We start from the raw sequence: 25,957 nt of genomic DNA, 5'->3' as shown, positions 1-25,957 counted from the left end.
TATGTTAGAGTCGAACTAGACTCCATCAATGGCTGTGATCTTTCCACACTAGATCACCAGGCCTCTCTTAGGAGATGCCACTGGGTGGATTCAAACTACTAACCTGTCATACCACCCACAGATTCCCCATGTATACATAAACAGCTATAATGATTTCTGATCCGTCCATCCATCTGTATGTATACAGACATAACATGTACTTTCAGAAATGTTAGCTTATACTCCTGCTAACCTTTCTGAAACCATATGTATATATACATGTACAAATGTTCTAGAGAAACAAATTTGCCCACAGTTTCTAGTCCAAGCACAGTTTCCCAAAGTTTCACACCTCGGTTCATTTTCTTGTCCATTCTCTTCAGTTTGATTATATAATACAGTTAGATTGATTTGTTACAGTCTGCATTCCATTCTGGATTTCCTTTCCATCCTGGATGATTTTTTTTAAAGGCATATGTTTAAAGTTAATTCATTGTGATGTAAAGTTCTATGGGTTGTAACAAATATATAGTCCTGTATCCACCACTTCAATTTCATATATTATTATTGTTAAGTACCATCAAGTCGCTTCCAATTTATAGTGGCCCTGTGTTGAGTTTCCGAGGAACTGTTGGTGAGTTGAACCTCTGACCTTGTGGTTAATGATCCAGTGCTTATCCCAAAGTGGTTTTTTATTTTTGTATTTGTATTTGAACTTTATACAGAGATTTAGATTGATTGTATTTTTTGTGTCTTGTTTCCTTCATTTAATGCTATTTGTAAACACTTTATCGATACTATTGTAAGTAACTATATTTTCTTGTAATTGTCAATAATGATATATTATTTGAATATGCTACTATTTATCCCTTCTACTTTGAGTACACATTTGGGCTGTTTCCAGTTTGAGTCTATTAAAAACATGCTGCTGGCTGTGAACCTTCTTAGATATGTCTTTTTGGTGAACAGATAAAACCAGGGCTGCTTGTTTCTAGGGATTTTCCTTGCTTGTGAAGTTAGTGTTGAACATTTTGGTTTTGTATTTGTCTAGCATTTCCTAGTGTTTGTAGAAGGAGGGGTCTGTATTGCTTTAACTTATCATCTTCTAGAATGAGATATGTCCCATTAGTCTTCACAACAATTTTGTAATATAGATGTATTATTATTCTCATTTAACTGAGAACTTGAGTCAAGAAGAGGAATCATTTTGTCTAGAGTCCTAGCTAGTAAATGATTCAGCTGAACATTAAACCCAGCTAACTCTGTCTCCTTTAAGGAGCTCTGGTAGCGTAGTGGTTACGAATCGGGCTGTGAACCATATAAGGTCAGCAGTTCGAAACTACCAGCTGCTCCACAGGAGACAGATGAAGCTTTCTGCTCCTGTAAAGATTTACAGCCTTGGAAACCCTGTTCAGGGTCACTATGGGTCGGAACTGACTCGATGGCACTTAACAACAACAATAACTGTCTCCTTCACCTCCCCACCTAGCCATTTTCAAGTTACCAAATCCTTTCTACCTTTAACTCCAAACTGTGATCTAAATGTAAAGCTGTTTTCTCTCTCTGCCTTATGTAGATCATCTTATCACTCTGTCTCCATGACCTGGACTGGTCTCCATGGCCCATGTCAGTTCTGCCGTAGAGACTTCTGCCTGGCTCCATGTGGTGCTCATGCCTGCGGCTTTTCACAGAGTGATAAGAGTTGACAAGCAGAAAGGGGAGGAAGGAGAAGGATAGAGGAAGAAAGAGAAAATGCTGGGCCATTCTTCCCTCCTTTCTGCAGTCCAGGGGATAAAGCCATTCCCAGATAGATCCCAGTAGAAGCTGCTATCTTACCAGGGGCAATCAGTGATACTCTTTCCCCAGCCCAAGGGACTCAAGAACCTAAATTCCTCTAATCACCTCCTCAGTGTCCTCGAATGTGCCACTGAACGTTATGCTGAAAAGTCTTTTGTTTGACAAAGAAGGCAGTTACAAAAAATGTCTTCCAAGTCATGTGGTTGCCCAGTGCAGTCTGTGTGCAGACGATGTTTGGACGATGCTCACTCTAGAGCTGATGGCTCCCATGGAGCGGATACTCCCTGCTCGTCATAAAGATGAAGCACTTTGCCCAGGTCTTTCCCCTTTCAGAGTCAGAAAGGTGCATCTTCTTTCTAACTTGAGAGTTAAAGTGGTTGGGGTATTTGATAAAAATGAAAAAAGAAGATATCCCAGCCTCTTTCTTCCCTGAAAGAGGAAAGTGATTTTTATTTTTGAAGAAACTCAGAAATGCCTGTCACTCTGAGCTGCAATGACTGGGAACAGTTTACCAAGTGCAGTGGCAAGTGAACCAGGGAGAGGGGATGCGTGAGAGGATTCTGACTTCAGGCAAAGCTTCTTAGGGGTCAAGGTTCATGACCTCTGGCTAGGAAGGGCAATGTCAGAGTCCATGGTAGGCTGTGAAGTCACCCTAAATCTTTGGAGTTTATACTATGGAGTGACCACTGAGATAAGGCCCAACAAGAAAATTGAAAAACATTACTGTTCTAATAATAAATCAGTTTCAAAATAGCAGAAGGCTGTGAGTGACAAGCAGCCCAGAATTACTGCAGAGGAGGAAAGAATAAATCACCAGACCCCCAAACCAGTGTGGGGCATACTGGACAGGGTGGGGGTGCAGAGAGCTACTTTGCTGTGAGCCAGGGAGACTTCCTGTCAGTCCAGAGCCTGGTTAAACCCCAGGGGGAAGAGTTCATGAGAAAATGGGGGTAGAGACACCTGTGGATGGATTAAAACTGCCAATGTTGTAGTTAGTAGTAGGGCACTTAACCAGGACCAGAATGAAATATGATATGGGTCAGAGAGATGAACCAAACAATGAGTATAGAAATATGTTATCAAATAATATAAAGGTAACTGCAAAAAGTATTGAAATAGCAATTATTGTTGTTGTTAACTGCCATCGAGTCAGTTCTGACTCATAGCGACCCTGTAGAGCATCTTCTGAGTCTGTACATCTTTGTGGGAGCAGAAAGCCTCATCTTTCTCCCATGGAGCAGCTGGTGGGCTTTGTGGTTTTCAGTCCATTGCTTATCATACAGAGCCACTGCACAGGACAAGGCGAATGACAGAGGATGGAGCAAAGTCAGTGGGAGGATTTATAATTAAGCTTCCATCTCATGGGATAGTCACCAAGAAGGCCATACCAGCTGTGTTTCAGGAAAGATACTGTCCAGGGAAGAATTTATCCACAAACTCCCATTAGTTAGTGATCCACTCCATAGGGTGTCCATCTCCTGCCTTCTGTATTGCACATGTGTGTGCTCTGCATGGGGTCTCCAATGTCCCACATCTCAGCCACTGCAGGAATGGAGACAAGATCACAGGCACAAGGCAAGGAAGACGCTGTCAGATGGACCGAAGCCCCCGTAGAACAGGCTGCTGCAGTGATGGCTAGGACAAGAGACAGATGATGAAACCAAGAATATGTGGAGCAGAGTTTAAGAGATGCCTGATACAAGTACAGTATCCAAAGTTTAAAATGTAGCCATCAAGAGAAATAAAAACAAATTATAAGCCTTCCAAATGATCAGAAGGAAAACATTCAAGGGAAAATAGAGAAAGCAGGCCACGTACAGAAACATTTTTAAAACAACAACAACAAAAAAGGCGTATTAAAAATTTTTTTAAAAAGCAGAACATAAAAATAAAGATGACAGAATGAAGCACAAACTTGAATGTCTTATCTATAATTGTAAATGAGATAAACACTCCTATTAAAGGAAATGTCTTTCTGATTGCATCAAAAAGCAGAGGCAAATTATATGTTATAGACAAAGAGAGACTGAAAATGAAAGGATGGGTAAGCCTGTGTTTGGCAACGACAGCAAAAGGGAAGCGGAAATCAAGGTCTTAATACCAGACAAGGTTGAATTGAAGGCCACCAAGTATGAAATAAGACGTCCAGGACAGCCTCTTTTCTGTAAAAGGTGCAATACTCAATGATCCATCATGAATATTTTCACATCGAAACACGGCAACAAAATTTATGACGTAAAAACAACAAAAACAAAAAAGGTACAGAGGAGGAGTGGCTGGTGGGTTTGAACTGCCGACCTTGCAGTTAGCAGTACAGTGCTTTGCCCTACTGTGCCACACCAGGACTCTGTTGTTGTTGTTGTTATTGTTAAATGTTGTCAAGTCAGTTCAGACTCAAGTTCAGTTCAAACCCTTTGCAGGGTTTCCAAGGAGTGGCTGCTAGGTTTGAACCGCCATCCTTCTAGCTAGGGGTTCAATGTTTTTCCTCCAGTGCCAAACCAGGGCAGCTAACTTCATTTCTCAGCTTGTGGTGGATCCAGTAGACAATAGTAAACATGTGGTATTGTTATGGGTTGCATTGTGCCCCTGCAAATAAGTGTTGTAATTCATAACCCCTGTTGGGGCGCTGTAGGTTAAGTACTAGAATGCAAGGTAGCGGTTCAAACCCACCAACCCTTCCTTGGAAACCCTATACCAGGTCACTGTGGGTTAGGACCAACTCAAGGCCACTTAACAACAACAACATAAGAAACCCTGGTGACACTGTAGGATAAGCACTGGGCTGCTAACCACAGGTCAGAAGTTCAAACCCACCTGCGGCTCTGTGGGAGACAGAGAAACTTTCTGCTCCCATAAAGACTGGCAGCCTCAAAAGCCCTTTTCAGGTTGCTAAGAGTCGAATTTGTTGGATGGTAGTGGGGATTTTTTGGTTTTAATACTTGTGGAAGCGAGCCCTGTTGCATAGTTGTTAAAGTGCTCAACTTCTCATCAAAAGGTGGGCGGTTCAACCTACCAGCTTCTCTGTAGAAGAAAATGTGGCAATCTGCTTCTGTAAAGATTTACCACCTTGCAAACCCTATGGGGCAGGTCTCCTCTGTCCTGTAGGGACTTTATGAGTCAGAATTGACTGCACCACAATGGGATTTGGACGCTTGTGATAATCTTCTTTGTGAACAGGGATTTCTTTATTATGTTCATGGGGCCATATCATCGTAGGGACACATCTTAGGCACGGATAGAGCATCAGAAATGGAGGAGAAGAGATGCCAGGCCACAGGAAGTTCACCAAGGGACTAAGGAAACAGGAGCTGAAAAGAGACAAGGACCTTCCTCCATCGAGAGAGAGAGAGAGAGAGAGAGAGAGAGAGAGAGAGAGAGAGACTTCCCTTAGAGCCAACCCTGTACATTCAGACTTCCAAATTCTTAAACTGTGAGAAAATAAATTTCTGTTTGTAAAGTCACTCACTCAGACTATTTCTGTCATCCCAGCATTAGATAAATAAGACAGGTATTGAAACCCAAACACACTTCCATCAAGTCAATTCCAACTCATAGCAACACAGTATTTGTTGTTGTTGTTAGGTGCCATCGAGTTGGTACCGACTCTTAGCGACCCTATGCACAACAGAACGAAACACTGCCTGGTCCTAGGCCAACCTCACTATTGTTGCCACGCTTGAGCCCTTTGATGCTGCCATATTGCCAATCCATTTCGCTGGGGGTCTTCCTCTTTTTCTCTGACCTTCCACCTTACCAAACATGATATCCTTCTCCAGTGACTGGTCCCTCCTGACAATAAGTCCGAAGCATGAGAGATGAAGTTTGGCCATCCTGGCCTCCAAGGAGCACTCTGGCTGCACTTCTTCCAACACAGATCTGTTGGTTCTTTTGGCAGCCCATGGCACTTTCAAATTCTCCTCCAACACCATAACTCAAAAGCATCAATTCTTCTACAGTCTTCCTTATTTACTGTACAGCTTTCACATGCATATGAGGTTACTGAAAGTACCATGGCTTGGGTCAGGCGCACCTTAGTCCTCAAGCTCTTTGCTCTTCAACACTTTAAAAAAGGTCTTGTGTAGCAGATTTGCCTAATACAATATATCATTTGATTTCTTGACTGCTGCTTCCATGAGTGTTGATGGTTGATCCAAGAAGAGTGAAGTCCTTGACAACTTCAATCTTTTCTCCATTGATAAGAATGTTGTTTATTGGTCCAGTGGTGAAATTTTTTGTTTTCTTTACACTGAGATGCAATCCATACCAAAGGCTGTGCGCTTTGATCTTCCTCAGTAAATATTTTAAGTCCTCTTCACTTTCAGCAAGCAAGGTTGTATCATCTGCATATCCCAGTATAGGGGTTTCCAAATCCATCAATCTAAGGGGAGCAGAAGCCCCTTCTTTCTTCTGTGGAATATCTAGCAAATTCAAACTGCTGACCTTTTGATTAGCAGCCTAACATATAACCCACTATGCCATCAGGGAGAGGATCTAAATCTCACAACTAATGAAACAAAATAATACACGTTTACATATATATGTTATAGGATGTATATGCAAAAAAATATCTCAAAGCCACACTATCCACACACACCCCACTTCCACCTCTGAAATATCTATTGGAATATTTATAATACTGGCCATATAGGTTATTTTGTTGTCTTTGTTGTTAAGTGCCATTGAGTCGGTTCTGACTCATTATCGACCCTGCATAGGGTTTCTGAGGAGCACCTGGTGGGTTTGAACCGCTGATCTTGTGGTTCAGACTGACCTTGTGGTCCAATGCGTTATCTCCAGCACCACACCAGGAGTCCATATAGGGTATTAGATCACAGAGTATATCTGAGTACATCTCAATGAGTGGAAATTATAATGAACACCTCTCTGATGATAATTTGATATAGCATCAGCCAATAATAGTAGTACAATACAACCACAATACAAATCTGTAACCGAGCAAACACACCACACAAAGCTCTCAAATAGCTTCCAAGCATCAGAATATCCAAAGCAAAAATGCAGAATATTTCAAAAATAAGATCAATGAAAACCCTAGGGGCTCCAATTAAAGCAGTGCTGAGAAGAAAAGTCATTGTTTAAAATACTTACAACAATATTAATTTCAAAAATGAAAATAAATGAAGCAAGGGTTCAGTTCCACAAGTTATGGAAAACAAGAAAAACACAATAAGCTTAGGAAACTAGGAACAGGGACTGTCCAAGATAAGGACAGAGAATAATGGATTTAAACGAGCAGAACTAAGAAATAAATTTGAAAGTTGGTACATTGGGAGAGAGAAGCAATAAAATAACGAAACCACTAGCTAACCTAATTAAGGAATTTTTAAGGAAGAGAACGCAAAAGCACAAATACGTTAAATTAGAAATGAGAATGAGAGAAGCCTCGAAAGATACAACAATAGCATAGAAATAACAATGGATATGTTGTTGTTGTTGTTGTTATGTGCCATCGAGTCGGGTCCGACCCATAGCGACCCTGTACAGGGTTTCCGAGGGTGTAAATCCTTACGGGAGTAGAAAGCCTCATCTTTCTCCTGCGGAGCGGCTGGTAGTTTCGAACCGCTGACCTTAAGGTTCGCAGCCCGATTCGTAACCACTACGCTACCAGAGACAATGGATATAGAGAAAATTAATTTCCTGGGCCAACCCTCCTACAACCACATCCCCTGCCCTACCACCATCCTCCTGCATTCAGACATCATTTTTGTCACCTCCAACACTAAAAACGAGTCCAAGTGTCCAAGTCTGGCGTCCCCTGTAGACCTCCAGTCAGTAACTACCCACTTAGTAATTGTCCATCCTGCTCCTGACCCCACTTCTTCCTTAGCCTGCTTAGATGCAGTAATCCATCATGACAATCATCCTCACCTTTCTTTTCTTGCTTGTCCACAGAAACCTGAGCAATGGTTGACCTAACACCCATCTTCCAGGTGTCTACATCACTCAAAAGCACCACACAAAAACGGATAAGTGATTGGGAAGGTAGGATCATTCATTTGTTTAAGGAGAGAGAGTGTGTGTGTGTGTAACTCTTGTGGCCTTCCAAACTATGTCCTGTTAGTTAAGTGCCCTTGAGTCAGTTCCAAATCATAGCAACCCTACATACAACAGAGGGAAACACTGCCTGCCCTGCTCCTGTACCATCCTCACAATCACTGCCATGCTTGAGACCATTGTTGCAGCCATTGTGTCAGTCCATTATATTGAGGGTCTTTCTCTTTTTTGCTGACCGTCTCCTTTACTAAGCATGATGTCCTTCACCAGGGACTAATCTCATGTGATAACATGTCCAAAGTACATGAGACTAAGTCTCACCATCCTCGCTTGAAAGAAACGTCCTGGCTTTGCTGCAAGAGATTGACAGATTTGTTCATTCCTCTACAGTCCATAGTATATTCAACATTCTTTCCCAACACCTTAATCTAAATGCAGCCATTCTCCCTCATCCTCCTGATTCACAATCCAGCTTTCACATACATATGAGGCGAATGAAAATGTCAAAGTGACATCTTTACTTGTTAACACTTTAAAGAGGTCTTTTACAGCAGATTTGTCTGATGCAATATGTTGTGTGATTTCTGTGCCCTAGCAGAGCAGATTTCAGAAGTCACAGAGGGTTTGCTGGTGTTAAGTGTCATCGAGTAGGTTCTGACTCATAGTGACCCTGTACAGGGTTTTTGAGGAGCGACTGATGGGTTTAAACCGATGGTGGATTTGAACTGCCATCCCTGTGGTTAGTAGTCCAGTGTTTATCCTACAGTGCTACACCAGAATTAAGGAAAGATAAATTGCTCAAGGATGTGGTACCCAGTCTCTAAGATGGTCATCAATGATTTCTGCCTCCTGGTATTCACATCCTTGGGTAATCGTCTCCACATTACCCAGGGTTAGTCTGTATAACCAATAGAATACAACAGAAATCTTGGTGCTCAGCTTCTGCAATTAGACTATAAAAGACACTGTGGTTTCCACTGTAGTCTCTGTATTTTCTTCCCTCTGTCTTTGTCTCCTCTCTCTCTTTTTCTCCTTCTGCCTCTCCCTTTTCCCTCTCTCGTCTTCTTCTCTAGTTTTTTACTCCCCCTCTTTTGCTCCTCCTCTCTCTCCCCCTTCCTCTCGCACTCCTTCTCAGTCTGGGAAAAGCTAGTTTCCAAACCATAAGCACCCACATGGTGGGGAGCTGAAGCCTTCTGCCAACAGTCACATGATGGGACTTTGAAGAGGATCCTCCAGCCTCAGTCAAGCTTCAGGTAGGTGATTACAGCTCCAGGTGACCCTTTGCTTACAGGCTCATGAAAGACGGAACCAGAACTATCCAGCTCTACTGCCTTAAGATTCCTGACTTACAGAAACTGTGGGAAAATAAATGCTGTTTTAAGACACTAAGTTTGGGGATAATTAGTTATCCAGCAATAGATAACAAAGACAAAAGGATACCTTACAAGTCCAGTAGTGGACATCACTGCTGTTCTCTGTACTCCAGAGGTGCGTGGCTTTCCATTTCTGCACCTGGAACTGGACCCAAAAGGAGACCACTGCCATCCAGGAGACTCTGACGCGTGGCCACCCTCTAGGTCATAGCAGAACTGCTCTGGATGAGCTCTGAGGCTATAAAGCTTTCTCCCACAGCACAGTTGGTGGATTAATACTGCTGACCTTGTGGTTAATAGTCCAATGCTTAACCCAGTACCCTATCAGGGCTCCTTTGTTGTTGTTCAGTGCCATCGAGTTGGTTCCGACCCATAGCAGCCTTGTACAGGGTTTCCAAAGAGCAGCTGGTGAGCTTGAGCTGCTGACCTTGCAATTCAAACTGACCTTGACCTTGCAGTTTAGCACATTAACCCACAGCACCACACCAGGACTCCTTTATACCTGGACAATTGTGGGAAATGAGGAGCTTTCCCTCATAGATGCTGGCAGCTTCTCCACACCTGTCAATAGCTACCTCCCATATTGCAGTGCCAAACCTAACCTTCCACTCCTGGATAATGTAGAAGATCAAGACTGGACCCAAGAGTCCCACCGCTGCCATCATAATCTACAGAGGGTCCTTCGCCAGATCTTTTACGATCTCTGAACCTGATTTCCCTCGTTTGTCAAGTTGATATTTATCTCCTGGAATTGATAAGGGTTAACTAGGATAACCTGCACTGGATGTTTGTTCTGATTGAATATGAAGAGGAAGATGCTCCACTTCACAGCATGTACCTATTCAGTCCCAAAATGGGACTGCAATTAGTGTTGTTTTGTTGTTGTTGTTAAGTGCCGTTGAGTCGATCCCGACCCGTAGCAACCCTGTATTAGGTTTCCAAGGAACAGCTAGTGAGCTTGAACCACCAACCCTGAAGTTCAAACGGCTTTGCAGTCTGGCGCATTAACCCACAGCGCCACCCCAGGACTCCAGTGTTGTTTAGAGCAGTGTAAAATAGATGGTCAAAGTCAGACACTGATGGTGGGGCATATTAGGGGTGGAATGTTATGGTCAAGTCATATAGATGACGTAGATGATGCTAAGTGGAGAGCCACCAAGATGAAGAGGAAACCAAGAAGTTAATCCCAGGTGAGACAGAACTCCAAGGAGCTGTAAGGGCCACAGTTTCTGAGGACTGTCCTGAGAGAAAGGTTTCAGGTATGCAGGGAACTTTTCTATAAGAGTAAAGCTGAAACCTGGTAGGAGAGACTTCAGGGACAGATTTCTGCTTCTCGACCAGCACGGACTACATGTAAAAGTGGCTCTCTCAAGAGGTCCAGAGCAATCGCCTCTGCTCTGAGGGGATGTTTTTAAGGCAATCTCAGTATGATGTGGATGCTGGGACTCCAGCCCAGTCTCTCAGTCTTGTGATTCTGAGCCTTCTACAGAGCTGTTGGGTTGTCACGGAGGCTGTTCATGGACCTCCTGAGATAGACACTTTTACATGTAGTCAGTCAGTACTGGTCGAGAAGCAGAAATCGGTCCCTGGAAGTCTCTCCTACCAGGTTTCAGCGATGGTGTTGGAAGAGAATATTAAAAGTACCATGGACTTCCAAGAGAACAACCCAATATATGTTGGAAGAAGTACAACCAGAATGCTCCCTGGAAGCCAGGATGGCCAGACTTCATCTCTCAAACTTTGGACATATTCTCAGGACGGACCAGTCCCTGGAGAAGGAGATCATGTTTGGTGAAATGGAGGGTTGGAGAAAAAGAGGAAGACTCCCAACGGAATGGATTTGCACAGTGGTAGCAGCAATGGACTCAAATGTAGGAATGATTACGAGGTTGGCCCAGGACTGGGCAGTGTTGTGCTATGAGTCAGTACCAACTCAGTGGCACCCAACAGCAACAACAACCTCTTTGAGTGATCCCAAGGGTACTCTGGAAATTTAATTCAACCTATCACTTCATAGAAGCTGGGTTCTATGAAGAAAAACGTGGCATCAGGATTGGAGGAAGACTCATTAACAACCTGCGATATGCAGATGATACAACCTTGATCGCTGAAAGTGAAGAGGACTTGAAACATTTACTTATGAAGATTAAAGAGCACAGCCTTCTATATGGATTACACCTCAATGTCAAGAAAACAAAAATCCTCACCACTGGACCAATAAACAACATTCTTATCAATGGAGAAAAGATTGAAGTTGTCAAGGACTTCATTCTTCTTGGATCAACTATCAACACTCGCGGAAGTAGCAATCAAGAGATCAGACGACGTATTGCACTGGGCAAATCTGCTGCACAGGAACTTTTTAAAGTGTTGAAGAGCAGAGATGTCAGCTTGAGGACTAGGGTGTGCCTGACCCAGGCCATTGTGTTTTCAATAGTCTCATATGGATGCGAAAGCTGGACAGTGAATAAGGAGGATCATAGAAGAATTGATGCCTTTGAGTTGTGGTGTTGGAGGAGAATACTGAAAGTGCCATGGACTGCCAAAAGAACCACTAAATCTGTTTTGGAAGAAGTGCAGCCAGAGTGCTCCTTGGAGGCCAGGATGGCTAAGCTTCGTTTCTCCTACTTTGGACATATTGTCCGGAGGAAACAATCGCTGGAAAAGGATGTCATGCTGGGTAGGGTGGAGGGTCAGAGAAAAAGAGGAAGACCCCCAACGAGATGGATCAGCCAGGTGGCATCATTGATGGACTCAAGTGTGGCAGCGGTAGTGAGGTTGGCCCAGGATCGAACATTGTTTCGTTCTGCTGTGCATGGGGTCGCTATGAGTCGGTTCCGACTCGATGGCACCTGACAACAACAACAACAACATCACTCACACAATGTTTAACAAAACCATGGTGCCCTAGCAAAGAGAAAGGGGTACAAGCTAGTAAAAGAAGCTTCTAGTCTCTAGAGCAATGATTGTGAGGTTGGCCAAAGACTGGCCAGTGTTTCATTCTGCTGTACACAGGGTCACTATGAGTCAGTATTGGCTCAATGGCACCTAACAACAACAACAGTCTTTAGAGGGTGGAATTCCTCAAACATCCCTTAAGGCACAGACAACCAGTATGGCACATTCCCTCAGGGCACAGACAACCAGGGCACATTCCAGATCCGTATGGCCTGGCCTACCAAGGACCTCCAGTGCGGGGTGAGGGGTGCGGTGATGGTGGGACACTAGGTAAAATTCACTCTAGTTTGACTTGACATTCAGACTTTTCTTCATCTTTCCATTTAACAGAATGTCAAGTCTACAGAAAAGTTGAAACAACATTCAGATAAATATCTGTGTATTTGTTTTGCTCAGATTTGCTAATTTTTAACATTCTCTTTCTTTCATTTTCTCTCTCTCTTTACACACACACACACACACACACACACACACATCTTTTCTTACTGACTAATTTAAAAATAAATTACAGACACAATGACACTTCACCTCCTTCAGAATGGGTCTCCTAAGAACAAAGACACACTCTTACATAACCACAGCTTCATTGTTAAATGGAGGAATTTATCATTAAGACAACAATGTCATTTAGCATACAGTTCATATTCAAATTTCTTCAACTGTCCCAAAAATGTCTCTTGTAGGTTTTCCTGTGGTAAAAATGAGCTTGAGACAAATACTTGAGTGCAAATAGTTTGTGAAATGAGATCTCAGGATGCAGGAGTGAAGGATAGGACTTGAACATAGAAGGAGGAGGACTGACTATGAGGCAGCATGGTTGAGATGCTGGTTGACTAGTTCTTGGTTCTTAAGGATCTGTCCATTTGAAGGATGGAAGTGGAAGCATTTGTCCATTGATTTCTTTATCCTCTTGGTCAAAGATGACCTCACAGGCATTGATAGCCTTGTATTTTCAGCTTGTACACAGGCATTCAAGATTAGGGACACAGAGAAACCAAAGGTTGGAGTTAAGAAGCCCACAGAAGTTCGAAACTGAGGTTTCACCTGCACAAAACTGTTCAACGTCAGCACCAAAGTCACTGGGAAGGAAGGGTAGTGGGGCCAAGAGATTTGAAAAGACACAGGAAGTGTCTGATGTATTGTCTTTTACACCCCTTTTCTTTGAGGGGAGGGCAGGATCAATGAAGGATCTCCCATAGCATTTGGCTGTCAATTTTCTCTAGTCTATTTTATTCCAAAATAATATCCATCTTTTATAATATATTTCATGATATTGCTATGTTTAAAGAAGCCAAGCCATTGGGTTATATCGAATTATTCCCTCAGATGAGATTCAGATGTCTACTTTGACAAGAATACCACCTAAGCAATGCAGTGAACTTCCCATTGCATCATATTAGGAGACACATATTGTCAGTTTGCCTCACTTCTGGTGATGCTAATTTTGATCACTTGGTTAAGGCCTTATCCACAAGCCCTTTCTATTTCAGAAGACCCTTTTCCCTTTTATAATGAACGAGCAACCTGTGGGATGATACTTGGAGACTGTGGCTATCCTATCCCCAACATCACTTCACTCAATGAAGTTCTCTAGCCTCACCCTAGAGGCTAGAGAACTTCCAGTGATAGTTCTTGCCTGTATCCATCATTGCTTACAAATGATTTCAGCATATATTTTTTGAGAGATGTGAGATGAGGAGACCTAAGGGTCAGAAGAATTAAGTTAGGACTCAAACTTGGGGCTTTCTGACTCAATGTCTAGATTCTTCTCATGTCTCTCCGAGGTCCTTCATCTGTGAGTGAAGGAGCATGGCAGTATTCCCACAGGACCAGATGCCAGGACACCAACATCCTGCCTGTCTGGGAGAGGACTATAAAGACATTACATTCCTTGGGGACTCTTGCAAAGAGACAGTGAAAGGAAGATGAATGAAGGGAGGATGTGGGTGGTGAGTGACGTTCATGACTCAATGGTGAAATTGTCCACAAAAATCGTTATGAGGAGGCGTGTGGAGACTGTAGTCACTGTGCCTCCATCTGGGATAGTGAATCAGCACTTAATGTCATGGCTGGTATTGTTGGTCATTGCTAACATCTCTACAGTTGCCTGTCCATATGCAGTTGTCCTCTTATTCCAAGGGACTTTTTTGGAAATCTGGTGACCCTTAAGGATAGTATCTCAAGACACTGGTTCGCATATGTGCCATATTTTTAGTATTACTAATGAGTAATAAGTAATGAGGAGTCCTGGTGTGGTGCTGTGGGTTAATGCGCTGGACTGCAAAGTCAGTTTGAACTGTAAGATCAGTGGTTCAAGCTCGCCAGCCACTCCTTGGGTTGCTATGGCACTTAACAATAATAATGAGTAACTGGCATTTGAAAATGATGTCCTTTCTTTGGAAAGCACTAAATGAGGAAGAATTCAAGGGTATCCTATCATAGTCTCACTTGTTTACATGGAAAATGGGTTTCCTTCCATAGAATGTGATCAAAGTTTGACTATGAAATGGAAATGATGTATAAGCATCAAAATTTGTCTGTCTTGAGTGTCAAGGAGATAATCTGACTGAGAATTGCCATCTTTGTGAACGTTGAAGCTTGAAGGTACCAGGACATGCCATTTTCCTACCCTTTGGTTTCAGTGATCCCTGGTCCAAAACTTCCAAGGCAGTGACTGCTAATAGATTCTAGGATACCTCTGGGAACAAAGACTCCCTAGTCTATCTAACACTCAGAGAAGACAGTTCAAGGAAGCAGTCAACTTGGCTGACTGTTACTGGCTTGTGGGTCTGGAAAGTTGATGGAATGTGGTCCGAACAACACAGTAGCTGTGGTATGGTCACAGTGCTCACAGTAAATCAGTCCTTCAAAGTATCGGGGGTTCTGCAATCCTCTCGCAATTCCATTGGAATTTGTTCCTTTGGACTTCTGTGGTTCACCAGGCTGTTTGGCTCTGTGGAAAACAATTTGGAGGTTAGAGTGACTAATCACTCTAGTTTGCTTGGGATTGTCCTGATGTTAGCACCAAAAGTCCTACATCCCAGGAAGTACCACAGTCTTGGGAAAACCAGAGTGGTTGGTCACCCTAGTTGGTTTAGAAGCCTGTCTAGATCCAAGAAAGCCACTTCCCTTACCTGACATATACATTCAGGAGTCCTGGTGACACAGTGGGTTAAGTTGAACTCCTAATTGTAAGATCAGTGGTTCAAAGCCATTGCAGAAGAAAGATGAAGCTGTCTGCTCCTGTAAAGATGTGTGGTTTCAGATACCCTAAAGAACAGCTTTGGTGTGACGCTGTGGGTTAATGCTCCAGACTGCAAAGCCATTTGAACTGCAAGGTTGGCGGTTCAAGCTCACCCGTCACTCCTTGGAAACCCTATGCAGGGTCGCTATGGGTCGGAACCGACTCGATGACACTTAACAACAACAACAGCAAGGAACCGCTCTGTTCTGTCCTAGAGGATTGCTATGAGTCAGAATTGAATCCATAGCAGTGGGGTGGGTGCCAACGTCTGTCTTTGGTCCCTAGGGAATCATGCCTGTTACAGTGGGAAAAGAGGCAATCTTGGCTTGTCTGCCATCCAGTCCACACCTCACATAAATGATATCTGGATGGTTCTCTCTATACGTGTTCACACATATTCACAACCACAGAACACACAGTAGAATGCCTGGCAATCTCATTTTGGATCTGTTTTCTCCAGTGAAACTGGCCTTATTAAATTCACAGATGTTCTATTAATTTCCAAACCTATGGCCTCTTCTCTGTCATCATTAAACAGTCATTAGAAATCTAAGAGACTTAATCTGTAGGTCAACCATTAGAAATAGTAAGTGAATTTTACAAAGTTGTGGTATTCAAGATCAATATCGATCACTTGTGCTTCCATACAATGGCAATAAACAATGAGAAATGGCAATATTTAAATAACATGGTAGTATTGAAACCCACCAAATGCCTAGAAATAAATTGAATTCGAGATCTGTAAGATCTCTATACTAATTATTCTTAAAACTGCATCAAAATCATGTGGAGAGCTTATTAAAATGCTGCTGGTCCTTAAGTCCAGAGTTTTAGATTCAGTAAGTCTAGGGTGAGGCTGGAGAACTTGCATTTCTAACAAGTGTTCAGATGATGCTGGTCCAGAGACCACACTTTGAGAGCCACTGCTTGACACTAGAACCTACAATACATTCACCTGTCACCTGATCATGCCTTCTTGGAAGTCTTTCCACTCTTAGTTCTCTAGATACCGCATACTCCTGACTCCAACTCTGCTCATTCTTACTCTCCTTCTCTTGTGTCAATTTTGCTTATTCTCCAACCACCATTTAAACTTGGATCCCTAAAGGGTCCTGTACTTAGTTCTCATCTCACTTTGCACACCCTCCATGGGCACACACCCACACCTGTGTACTCTGATGGCTCCAAATCTCTATCTGTAGCCCAGAGCTTTCTCCAGAGTCCAGACCATGTATTCATCTGCCTCCTGGACACCTCCACCTGGATGTTGTGTGGGTGCTTCAGACAGTGTGGCCAAAACTGAGCTCATTTTCTTCTCCCCAAACCTACTCCTCCTCACCTTGGATGGAATGCAAAATATGCCATGCAAATTCTTTCTACCAAAACCTTAGTCAGTACTGGGTTACCTAGAGAATTCTGGACCTCCCTTGGGTGTGCATCTGTTTTGTGGGGTGGAGAAGCCTTGCCCATGAGCCTACTGCATGAAGGAGGCAGCAGAGAGGAGAATACAGCCTATGAGACCAATGGTCTGAACCCAAACCTCACCAATCAAGTAAGGTTTTCCTTGTAGAGGAAGAGATTGGAGAAAAGGGTGAGATTTGTTCCTAAAACCTCTTTACATCCTGGGAAGTGGAATGGAAGCTCCCCATCTTCATGGAAACACGAGGAAAGTGTCATAAACATCCTATGCCATAATAGCCCGATATGTCCTTGCAAGACTCACTCTCTTATCTGAGCCTCAGTTTCTCCATCTGTAAATAAGGACCTTCAGCCTCAAAACTATGAAGGTCCTTTCAAGCTTTCAGATTTGATTAAATCCTATGAATATGGAAAGGCTGTGCTCCTACCAGTTTTCCAGCTGAGAGCCTGCAGGTAATTTGTCATTTAATTACTCCATGAGAAGTTGGCAGCCCAGTCCTCTCCCGGGGCCCAAAGGATGCTTCTGCAAAGATCAGTATGACTTGCATCCTACATGGCTGGAAGATGAAAGGAGTCCGCAAACAATGCAGTGCAGTATCTGGTAAAAACCAAAAGGAAGGATCACATTTCATTCATTCCTCATGTCTCTATTGACCAGCTGCTGTGGGTCTTTCCTAGGGATTGGGATGGAGGGGACTCACAACCCTGTTGGCACGTCAGCAAGTCCATGCATAGCCAGGGCATTAACACACAGATATGGCTAAGATTTAACAAAAACACTCATCAGTGTTCTGGGCTGGAAGAACAGGGTGAGTCTGCTAGATAGGAGTAAAGCAGGGAAGGATTCTTAAAGGAGGTAGTAATCTAACTACTGCCTAAGTGGTACAAAGCATCGACAGAGATTGGATATGAAGACGTTTTCCAGGCAAACAGGATGACAGCATTTGCAAAACCAGGAGACTACAAACTAGAGGACAGGAAATCATTCTTTCTGACATGGAGGCGCAAGAGTGGTGATAGGCCCAGGATACCAAGACAGGAGATTTCTCAAGTCTCCTTGTGCCCCTTCCCAGCCAACCCCTTTGCTCTAAGGCAACCTTGAACTTCAGGTTATTTTGCCTATTATAGAAGTTAATATTAATGGAACAATATTCTTTTGTGTATGCCTTCTTTCATTCAGCATATATTTTTTGAGAATCACCCATGTTGTAGCATGTATCAGATCTTTTATTAGTAGTAGCAGTTGTTGTTGTTAAGTGCCGTTGAGTTGGTTCTGACCCATAGCGACCCTGTATAGAGTTTCCGAGGAACAGCTGGTGGGTATGAACTGCCTACCTTATGGTTCAGTCCAGTGCTGATCCTACAGTGCCACACCAGTAGTAACAGTTTTGTTGTAAGTGCCACTGAGTTGGTTCTGACCCATAGTGACCCTGTATAGGGTTTCTGAGGAGCAGTTGGTGAACTTGAACTGCCAACCTTGAGATTCAAACCAATTTTGCAGTCCAGCGCATTAACCCACAATGCCACACCAGTAGTAATATCAGTGGTGGTGGTGGTGGTGATGTGCTGTGGAGTTGGTTCCATCCCATAGCGACCCTGTACAGGGTTTCCGAGGCTGTAAATCTTTACGGGAGCAGAAAACCTCATTTTTCTCCTGCGGGACAGCTGGTAGTTTCGAACTGCAGACCTTGCGGTTCACAGCCTGATTCGTAACCCCTACGCTACCAGAGTTCCTATTAATAGTAGTGTAATAGTAGTGTAATAGTAGTGTTGTCCTGGTGTGGTGCTATAGAATAAACAACACTGGATGGCTAAACTCAAGATTGGCAGTTCAAATCCACCAGCACCTCTTGGAAACCATATACAGCGTTGTTGTGAGCTAGAATGGACTCCACAGCACTTAACAATAACAGTGGGGTTGCGGTTGTTGTTTCTAAGTACTACTTTATTGTGTGGGCATTCCACAGTTTATCCATTCTCCTTATGACAGACATATGGGTTGTTTCTAGTTCTAACTGTCATGAAAAATCTATGAACATTCTTGTACAAGGCTTTTTGTGGACATATGTTTTTATTTCTCTTGGATAGATACCTTGGAGTGGAATTCCAGATTGTAGAGTAAAAGCAAGTTTAACTCTTAAAGTAGCAGTCAAAATCACTCCCACCCTTTCTCACTGGGAATTGCTCTCTGCTTCACAGGCAACTGGACAGACAGACACTCTAAAAGAGCAGCATTCTCTATTTCCAGGCTCCTCTTGTCCCAGGCACTCGTGACTAACCTCCAGAATGTCAAAACAACTCTAAAATTAGGTATCTTTGCAACCTGCACGTCCAGCTGCTATGCTTAGCACCAAACCTTGTCCCCACCTCCCCAGTGAAACTCACTCCATGAATATTCAAAATAATTGCTGTTGCAACTTGGTAGGCTGCCTCAGCCCACGCCTCAGTCCCTCCGAAGAGACTTGTCATGTGCTTGAGTGATGGAGCAGTTCAAGCACAGTCAGTTGCCTCGGAGAGGACATTTTTGGTTAAAGACCTAAGGACCCTGAGGATTGGCTGAATTAGCCAAGGGAGAGGAGGCTTCTTTGGACCCCATGACTATTCTGCTGTTGTTGTTAGGTGGCGATGAGTGGCTTCTGACTCATAGCAACCCTGTACAACAGGACGCAACATGCCCAGTCCTGTGACATCCTCACAATTGTTAGGTTTGAGCCCATTGTTGCTGCCGTTGTGCCAATCCATCTCCTTGGGTGGTCTTCCTCTTTTTCACTGATGGTCCACTTAACCAAGCATGATATCCTTCTCCAGGGGCTGGTCCCTCCTGATAGCATGTCCAAAGTATGAAAGACTAAGTCTCACCATCCTGGCTTCTAAGGAGAATTCTGGCTGTACTTCCTCTACACCCTCGGAAACCCTGTACAGGGTCGCTATGGGTCGGACCCGACTCGACGGCACTTAACAACAACAACAACAACAACTTCCTCTAAGACCACTTTGTTTGTTCTCATAGTTTATAGTACTTTCAATATTCTCCACCAACATCGTAACTCAAAAGCATCTTCTATGGTCTTCCTTATTCATTACCCAACTTTACATGCATATGAGGTGATTGAAATACCATGACTTGGATCAGGTGCACCGTACGCCTGAAAGAGTGCCTCCAGTGCTGCATCAGTTCATTGAAACATTTCAATTTGTATGCCATCGATTCCTGGAGTTTTGTTTTCACCAATGCCTTCAGAGCAGCTTGTTGGCCTTCTCCCTTTAATACCTTCAATTCTTAACGATATGCTACCTCTAGAAATGGTTGAACATTGTTCTTTTTGGTATACTGACTGTGGATTCCTTTAATCTTCTTTTGACGCTTCCTGCATCATTCAATATCTTTTGCCCATGTTGTTGTTGTTAACTTCCATTGAGTTGGTTCCAATTCATAGTGACCCTATATAGGGTTTCCAAGGAACAGCTGGTGGATTTGAACCACCAATGTTGTGGTTCAAATCTACTTTGTGGTCCAGTGCTTATTCTACAGTGCCACACCAGGACTCCATTTTACCCATGTTGTTGTTGTTGTTAAGTGCTGTTGAGTCAGGTTTGCCTCATAACAACCCTGTACAAGGTTTCAGAAGAGTAGCTGGTAACTTGAACCACCTATCTTGTGGTTCAAGCTGACTTTACAGTCCAGCGCATTAACCTGTTGCACCATACCAGGACTCCATCCTTCAATAGTGGAACCTGAGGCTTTAATTTTTTCTTCAGTTCTTCCGGCTAGAAAAATGCTGAGCATGTTCTTCCCTTTTGGATTTTTGACCTCCAGATCTTTGCACATTTCATTGCAATACTTTACTTTGTCTTCTCGAGCTGACCTTTGAAAATTTCTGCTAAGCTCTTTTATTTCATTTCTTTAGCTTCTCTACATTCACAAATATGTTTCAGAGTCTCTTCTGATATCCATTTTTGTCTTTTCTTTCCCTCCTGTCTTTTTAATGACCTTTTCTTTCTTCATATATGATGTACTTGATGTCATCCAACAACTCTTCTGGTCTTTGGTCATTAGTGTCTAATGCATCAAATCTGTTCTCGAAATGGTCTCTAAACTCAGGTGGTAAATATTCAAGGTCATATTTTGGATCTCATGAACTTTTTTTAAATTTTCATTAGCTTTAGCCTGAACTTGCATATGAACAAGTGGTCTGTTCATAGCCAGCCCCTGCCCTGGTTTTGGCTGCTGGTATTGAACTTTTGTATTACCTCTTCCCACAGATGAAGTCAATTTGATTCCTGTATAGGAGTTCTGAGGTGGCGCTGTGGGTTAATGTTCTGGGCCGCAAGGTTGGTTTGAACTGCAAAGTCAGTGGTTCAAACTCACTAACAGCTCCTTGGAAACCCTATATAGGGTCGCTACGAGTTGGAACTGACTTGTTGGCACTTAACAACAGCAGCAACATATTCCACCTGGTGAGGTCCATCGTATATCATCCATGTTCATGTTGTGGAAAAAGGATACTTGCAATGAAAAAGTCATTGGTCTTGCAAAATTTTATCATATGATCTTTGGCATTATTCATTTCACCAAGGGCATATTTTCCAGCTCCTGATTCTTCCTCTTGGTTTCCAACTTGGCATTCCAATCACCAATAATTATAAATGCATCTTGATTGCTTGTTCAATCAATTTCTGATTAGGAAGTTGGTTGAAATATTTGATTTCATCATCTTTGGCTTTAGTGGTTGGTTCATAAATTTGAATAATACTGGTATTAACTGGTCTTCCTTGTAGGCATATGGGTATTATTCTATCACAGATAGCATTGTACTTCAAGATACATCTTGAAGTGCTCTATTAAATACAAATACGATGCCATTCCTCTTCAATATCTTTTTCCTGACATGTTAGATCATATGATTTTCTACTAATGGCCAATACCTGTCCATTTCAGCTCGTTAATGCCCAGGATAACTATCTTTATGCAGTCCACTTCATTTTTGAAAACTTTTACTTTTTCTAGATTCATACTTCGTACATTCCATGTTACAATTATTAATGGATGTTTGCTGCTGTTTCATCCCATTTTGACTTGTGCCCATTAGCAAATGAAGGTCCTAAAAGACATGTCATTAAGGTCATTAAATTCAACTCTTCTTTGAGAAGGCATCTCTTCCCCAGTCATATTTTGAGTGTCTTCCAACCCAAGAGGCTCATTTTCAGTCACTGCATCTGCCAGTGTTGCCCTGCTGGGTCTCAGGTTTCAGTGGCTAACCATTCAGAAGTGGTCTGCCTCTTCTTCTTCGTCTGTCTTAGTCTTGAAGCTCTGTTGAAACCTCTCCACCATAGGTGTCTCTGCAGGTATTTATAATACTGGGGGCATAGCTTCCAGCATCACAGCAACACACAAGCCACCACAGTCTGAAAAAGTGACAGATAAGTGGGGACCTATTATATTTAAAAAGTTACTATTGAGTCGATTCTGACTAGTGTGACCTCATGTGTGTTACAGTATAACTGAGTTTCCTAAGATCTTTGTTGTTGTTGTGAAGTGCTGTGGAGTCAGTTCCAATCCATAGCGACCCTGTATAGGGTTTCCAAGGAGCGGTTGGTCAGCTTGAACCACTGACCTTGCCGTCCAAACCGACTTTACAGTCCAGTGTGTTAACCCACAGCACCATACCAGGGCTCCTAGTGGCTGTTTTGTTGTTGTTGTTTTCGGCAGATCATCAGGCCTTTCTTCCAAAGTACCTCTGAGTAGACTTGAACCTCCAACCTTTTGGTTAGAAGCTGATCGCATTAGTCACTTCTATCACTCAGAGACTCCACAGACCTCTTCTTATAACTTGTGCTCATTGGGTTCTTTCCCAGATTCTCAGGGAAGAAGTGATTTAGAGTCATCTGGAGACTTGGAGAAGTGGAGATTTGTAGTGAGGAATGGAGCTGTCCCTGGTTGCTGAGGAAATTCCTAGCCAATTTTGGTGTCTTCTGACCTCATCTACTCTCCAACCTGTCTCTCTTAACTCATTCCTTTGCTGTAGGCTATACGTTCTCCCAATTCAACAGTCAGTGCGTTATAAACTGTGCTAGGCTTCACATCCAGGCTCTGTCCTAATCAAAGTTCATCCTGTGCACTCTGGTGCTTCTGTCCTTATCTAAAAGAAAGGTCCAGTGGCTGAGGGAGCTCTTGGACAATGACACCATGGCAAGAGGATGTTTCCAGGAGCCCTAATGTGGCACCACTGATGACCACTGGTTCCTTTGACCACAGCCATTCAATTAGGACCAACTCTGGTGTCATGAGATGTTCCTTTCCCTCATCCAAAAATGTGGTCCAGAAATCTGAGCCCCTCCAACCCTGAACAGAAATGGAAGCAAGTTTCTGGCTCCAAAGTCCCAGGACTGGTACCCAGAACCTACCTCCTCTGTGTCTTTGGAATAACAAGTCTTTTGTCTTGGATATGGAACACAGGTAGACTCTTAAAAAGCTAGCACTATGGTGTACCTGTGGTTCAGTGCAGGCTGTGAGAGGGGCATCGGAGCTTGTCCATCCACTGATGGAGTGTACATAGCTGAGGTAGGCTCTGCAGAGCTTCTCCTGAGCCTGGAGCTAAAGGAGGTATCCTCTGGGACATCTAGGAAGGACCTTTTCTTTAGTCACCTGTCAGGAGAGAGGGCAGGAGAATGGTGACCATCTTGCCTCCACATCTTCTTCTGCAGAAGTTCTCTCAGAGTTCTGCAGTTTGACAATAGACTATTTTGCACTAAATTTGTGCCTCTCAGGAGGGCTGGTGTCTAGCCTGGAGCTCCTTCCAGGCAGGAGTCACATCATGGGTCTCACCTGTTTCTTTCACCCCTCCACTTATTCCTTCACTCATGATGGCATCAGATGGTGGGAGACCATTATGGTTGTTGGTGTCGGGCTCTCATCTCCTTACTTGATGGATTCTGTTGTAGGTCCATGACACCCTAGAACCTCAAGTAAGTCCCAGTCCCTCTCAGTCCCTGGACTCACACTGTTTTGTGTAGCTCAGTGGGTTGTAGCAAGGATTCAGGAAGGGCACACACATGACTACTGAAGCCTCCAGACTTCATGAGAGATCCTAGATGGAGTTAAAGGTGGCCTGCATGCCCAATGGTTTAGGTATAGGGTGAATGTGCCCAAGTCCAGCCATAAAGGGGCCATTTTGTAAGATTTAGGATACCCAAACTGTGACCCCACAAAAGAGGGTCCTAAATCCCAGAACTTTAGCCACTCTGAGCCCTGACCCTAACCACGGAACTAGGAACAAGTCCCTGAAATGTTGTTTTATTCCCATTGGTGGGGACTCGCAGGTGCCCACACCAATCTACCCAGCCCTAAATCTCCCTGCAGACCCAATCATATCTATGACTTCCCAGAGCCTGCCTCCCAAGGTAATTTTATTTTATCCTTTAAGTGAAACCTTGTCATGCATTAGAGGCAGGAAATTACACCCTTCGGTGAGTAGCCTCTGTGCTAAAAAGAAGCCAGGCAATGTGATGAACTGAGCCCGAGAGCAGCATTAATGTAGCTGGTCATGGAAGTCACGTGGGTACTGGCAGCTGCTACCCAGCGCTCTCCCTGGGGCTGCTGCAGGTCCTACATGGGGAGACTCTGCATCACTTCAAGGCCTGGTCCAGAGAGGGTGAGCTCTTTAAACTCTAGCTTCTCTGGTTCCTGAGAGGGACAGTCATAGGGAGTTATTGGCAGCAGCCACAAGGAAAGCGTGGTGGCTTAAGCTGGTGTTATGCCTGTGTGCTGGGCACTTCTGTGACATCAGGGACTGAACAGCCCTACTTGACCCACAGGACACTCACCCTGGGGATTGCTTCTCAGGAAGCTGTGCAGAGCCTAGCTTCTGACATTGCTGAAGAAATTACTAATTCCAGTGGCCAGTGGTTGGTTAATAATACACACTGCTGGAGATTTGGAACTGATGACCTTTGAAGTCTTTTCAAGTCCTAAGATTTATAGCTATAGAGTAGAATGCATGAATGAATGAACGATGAATGAAATGAAATGGTGCAGGAGAGTAGAAACTAGAACCAGGAAGATGACTATGAGAGTGATTTTGACAGTCTAGGCAGGGATGGTGGAGATGGAGAGGAGCAGATGTTTTGAAGATCCGACTGGCCCATTCATCCCCTTCTAAACCCAAGAGGAACTCCCGATAGTGGGGATCGGAGAGAGCTAAGACTGTGACTCCCACACTGGGGCCCGCTCTCATGCTTCTCAACCCTGAATGCAATTTACTGCATCCTCAACAGGCTGAATGGGTTTCAGCTTTGCCCACATCTGTCCTGTGCCTGAACGTATGCCTCCAAAAGCAGCTGGGAAATCAGAGCACCATTGTCTACGGTCTGAGTAGGATGGAGTGAGAGAGCATCTTTTATTTCTCCTTCATTGTGCAGATGGGGAAACTGAGGCCAAGGACATGGTGGACATTTTCACTCATTTAAAAAGAGGTAGATCATGATCCCCAAAGATAAAGCAAGAAAGAGTGGGAAGAGTATGAGCTGGGAGAAAGCAAGCCGTGTGTGCATGTGAGTGTTTGCATTTCAACACAACACTGAGGAAGGTCCAGCATTTAGAATCCACACAGGTGTGTCAAAGGTGGGGGTGGAGATGCAAAGACATTACAAAATCTGTATGCATCCAGTGGTTTGCTTCACTTTCTGGATTCCAATTCTAGAAATTATTTCATGATAGAAAGTCATAAGATCATACCCAATAAACTCAAGTCCTCTATTGATTTTTCCCTCCTCTTCAGCACTGTCTGTGTTTTGACTACAGCATGGTGAAACACTGAGCTAAGGAAGCAGAAAACAAGAAGCAACCCCCTCAACTCCCAAGGCAATAAAATCATCATCAATTCACTGGAATGAATAAGTTTATGCTCGCCAAAGAACAAGTTATTAAGGATCTGCTTCAAATATCAATCTCCCAGAATTCAGAGGAAAACATAGGGAAAACTGCTTCCAATCCGTTTCTAGCCCAGCCAGGAGAACTCACCACCTCATGGGTGTGTTTTGCACCAATCAAGTAATGTATTGGGGGTCTTCCCGTTTTTGACTCCTTACTCCTTAACCTGTTTGCCTGCCTCCAGATCAAAATATATCATTTAAAAAATAAACTATTTTACTGAAATAGAACTTCAGTAAAATA

This window comes from Chrysochloris asiatica, unplaced genomic scaffold (assembly GCF_000296735.1).
Source record: "Chrysochloris asiatica unplaced genomic scaffold, ChrAsi1.0 scaffold00054, whole genome shotgun sequence".
NCBI classification, from domain to species: domain Eukaryota; kingdom Metazoa; phylum Chordata; class Mammalia; order Afrosoricida; family Chrysochloridae; genus Chrysochloris; species Chrysochloris asiatica.
Note: the sequence above shows the minus strand (reverse complement) of the source record.